Source organism: Meles meles, chromosome 12 (genome assembly GCF_922984935.1).
Source record: "Meles meles chromosome 12, mMelMel3.1 paternal haplotype, whole genome shotgun sequence".
Lineage (NCBI taxonomy): Eukaryota > Metazoa > Chordata > Mammalia > Carnivora > Mustelidae > Meles > Meles meles.
In genome coordinates this window covers 58756648-58761162 of record NC_060077.1, presented here as the reverse complement: position 1 = coordinate 58761162, position 4515 = coordinate 58756648, and positions in this window count along the sequence as shown.

Genomic DNA, 4515 nt, shown 5'->3' with positions numbered 1-4515 from the left:
TCTAAATGCAGACCCTCCAAGGCCAGTGATCTCTGTTTTCAGATAATTCCTTAACCAGCTGCACTGACTCCAAAGTAACTCAAAACATAGTTTACAATGGTGCAGTTCATGGCTCGTGCAAGCACAGCACAAACCTATAATGATTTGTTGACCAGGCCTCTTTTGCCTACTCCAGATAAGCACCTGCAGGCAATGGCTGATGTTAGTACAATTATTCCGTACTGAAACTAGGAGTAATAACAAACCTGAGAGTGATTCATGAGCTGTGCTGGAACAGCAAGGATCAGTTATAAATTTATGACCCCAACCAAATTGCTCTCATCTAACTAGTAAACGTATGGGAAATTGCGTAGGTGAGCGTACAACACATAGCACAGACCCTTTGTCAGTGCTACTCAACTTTTCCATCCTAAACCTTTTGTTAGGCTATTTGGACTTTAAAGGAGACACAAGTCAGGGCCTGGTTTGGTCCTCGTCTCAAGCCTTATCGTGGCCTCCCACAGAAAAGACCCAGACTCTCCTTTCACTGTGGACTTCATTACAATGCTAAAACATAGCTATCAACATATTTCCAGTTGCACATTTTACATATTATTCACCAACATTATTCTCTAGGCAGATTCTCTAGAGAAGGGGGAAAAGCCATACATAAAAAATACATTATACATACTATAGATATAATTTCTTATATATGTAATTTTTTAATGCTAACTTTCTAAATTCATATTTTATGTGCCATATATTATTGATTCTGGCTCAATGTTTCAATTTATTTAAACTAAAATAAAAAGTCAAGCAGAGTTGCGCAGCAGAAGCGTGCTGGGCCCATAAAGTAAAAAGTCATATGTTTATATCAGTCAACTGCTATAACAAAATACCATAGACTGGGTGGCTTAAATAACAGGAATTTATTTCTTATAGTTCTGGACGTTGGGAAGTCCAAGATCCAGAGGCCAGCTGATTTGGTTCTCTGGTGAGGACTCTCTTCCCAGCCTGCAGATGACCACCTTCTCACTGTGTCCTTATGTGTCCTTATGTGGTGAGGAAAGAGAGGCAGCAAAGCTCTCTCCATCTCTTCTTATAAGTGCACTAGTCCCCACCTTCATAACCTCATATAAACCTAATTACTTCCCAAAGGGTCCATCTTCAAATACCTACACATTGGGAGTTAGGGATTCAACATGTCAATTTGGGGGGTGGGCACAAACATTCAGCCCATAATACTATATTCAGCAATACATTCAGCAGTATAATACTATACTCAGCATTCCCTCTTCCAGATATTTACTTTATAGAAATCAAAACTTATGTTCACCCAAGGCCTGTCCATGAGTATTTACAGTAGTTCTATTCATAATTGCCCAAATCCAGAAACAACCCAAAAGTCCTTCAATGGTTGAATGGCTAAACAAACTATGAGAGCTGCAGTAAAATACTACTCAACAATAAAATGAAATGAACTGGGGTGCCTGGGTGGCTCAGTGGGTTAAAGCCTCTGCCTTCAGCTCAGGTCATGATCCCAGGGTCCTGGGATTGAGCCCCGCGTTGGGCTCTCTGCTTAGCAGGGAGCCTGCCCCCCCCCCTCTCGGCCTACTTGTGATCTCTGTCAAATAAATAAATAAAATCTTTTTAAAAAATAAAATAAAATGAGCTATGGAGACATGCAATAACATGGATGAGTCTCAAAGGCATTATGCTGAATGAAAGATATGTACAAGCTTACATTATGATTCCATTTATGTAATACTCTGGAAAAGCCAAAACTATTCTTTTAATTCTTTTTTTTTAAGATTTTGTTTATTTATTTGATGGAGATCACAAGTAGGCAGAGAGGCAGACAGAGAGAGAGGGGGAAGCAGGCTCCCCGCTGAGCAGAGAGCCCAATGTGGGGCTCGATCCCAGGACCCTGGGATCATGACCTGAGCCGAAGGCAGAGACTTTAACCCACTGAGCCGCCCAGGCACCCCGCCAAAACTATTTTGATGGGTAATAAATTTGATGGGTAATAAATTAGTTCTTGCTATGGGTTAGGGATGTAGAGAAGGGATGTAGAGAAGTTGTGAGTACACCCTGAGTACATCCTGAGGAAGTTTTATGGAATGATGGAAATATTCTGCATGATTTTGGTGGTAGTTTCACAAATCATGTATTAAAATTCATAAAGCTATATGCCAAAAACAAGTGCCAATTTTATTGTATATTGTTTTAAAAGAAGTAGAACTCCATGAAATAAGCAAATAATTGAGCAAATAAAGCCAAAAATGTTGATTCTTCAAAAAAAATAGTAAAATTGATAAATTAATAGCAAACTGACAAAAAAAAAAGCAAACCAAAAACTACTGATTTTAGGAATGAAAGCGGGGACATCACTACTGATACAAAAGACATTAAAAGGATATTAAGGAACTAGTATGAACAACTTTATGCCAATAAATTTGACAACTTACATGAAATAGAGAAATTTCTTGAGGGACACAAACTACTTCCTCTTACCTCTCATTGACCAGAACTGAATCACATGCCCATTCCTAGCTGCCAGAAAGGCAAAGTGAGTATATGGCAAAGAGAAACAGAATGGTCATGGAGGGCTTAGCTCAATCACAGCTTACTCTCTATGGCTGGGCACAGTGTTGCCTCCCCCAATCAAACAATCAGGACTATATTAGAAGTAATGGGGAGTACTTTTCTTTTTTAAAGATTGATTTATTTATTTGAGAGAAAATGAATGAACATACACACCTGCAAGCAGGGGGAGACGTAGAGGGGGAGGGAGACAAGCAGACTTCCTGCTGAGCCGGCAGCCAGAGAAGGGCTCCAGCCCAGGACCTGAGATCACCACCTGAGCTGAAGTCAAGGCTTGACGCTTAGCTGACTGAGCCACCCAGGCGCCCGGAGAGTGTTTTATGTAGGGAGTTAACAATGCCTACCACATTTAGCTACTTGCAATCAAGACTCCTGGTACAGTGCACTTATTGGCTAAAACAGAATATTTAACCAGTGTACTTTAAATACCCAGAGGGAAATACTTCTCAACTGGGAGGAAGGACTGAGACCTTCAAAGTAATTGATGTAGAAAAGCCTAGAAAAGATTGTGATTATTTTTGAATGAAATCTGGTTAAGATTTCACAGGTCTGAGGGCTGTACTTTCCTTCCACTGTGAAATTTTTTTCTACTTTGCTTCCTCTATCTTTGGGTGCCTCTCTTCCCCTTCAGCACACTCCCTCATGTAGGTGTCCCTCCCTGCGTGTGTTATTTTCTTCTTTTACTGGAGTACTTCTCTACTGCCTTATAAATACTAGGGGTTTTTTGTTCATCTCCTAAACAAGACAGTAATATTAAAAGAAGGAATCATGACTTCACTGTAGTCACGTCTAGGTCTCTAGAATCCAGGTAGTATCTACCTGGTTTTTGTTTTTTACCATTACTTAATGAGTGAGATGCTTTCAAAGCAAGGTCTAAAGATTTAACTGGTAAAGAAATAATGAGGCTTTTTTTTTTTAAATTTTATTTATTTATTTGACAGAGAGAAGATCACAAGTAGGCAGAGAGGCAGGCAGAGAGAGAGGAGGAGGAAGCAGGCCCCCCGCGGAGCAGAGAGCCCCGATGCGGGGCTCGATCCCAGGATTCCGAGATCATGACCTGAGCCGAAGGCAGCGGCTTAATCCACTGAGCCACCCAGGCGCCCCATAATGAGGCTTTTTAAAACTGAGACAGATCAGTACTTACGTAGACAGTGAAGCCAAGAATTGCCAAAAGGTGCCAGTTCCCCATGAAGGATCATCTCACATCAAAAGGACAACTCCAAAACAGAAGGAGTCAGATGACTTCAACTTGAGTTGTGGAATGCTTTGTTGCCAAAGGGCTAATGCCACGCTGTATCTGAGCCTTTTAATAGTCGGCAGTTGTAGGCCAGGCAGGTGAGGCCGACACCCTCATCACAAACCAGCAAGCAATGAAGAACTGTCTCAGGACAGCCTCCTTATTGCAGCTCCTCGGAAGCCTCTCGTGCTCTCATCTTCTGGGAGAATAACAACATTGTTCTGCCAAGACTCAAATCAGCTGCAGTTCAAGCCTCACCTACATGACCTATGTAGGTATGTGCAGCTGGTGTGGAGATATTCCTTACTCAGGTTGCTCAGAGGAACATGATGCTCTATCTTGACTGTATCTTTAAGATGGCAACAGGGGCCGCCATTCAGGAAAGAGCCCACATAATGGGGCTCAGAAGGATGGTGTTTCAAAGTGGGTGTTGTGGGTCCCTGCCCTCAAAAGAATAAATTAAAGAAGGAAACCTCATTATGGTTTCCATTTACTCTCTTAGAATTAGGAATAACAAAATGAATCCCAGGCAAAGAGTTTTTTATAAAATTTTGCAACACTTTCGGGGCGCCTGGGTGGCTCAGTGGGTTAAAGCCTCTGCTTTCGGCTCAGGTCATGATCCCAGGGTCCTGGGATCGAGTCCCGCATCGGGCTCTCTGCTCCACAGGGAGCCTGCTTCCTCCTCTCTCTCTGCC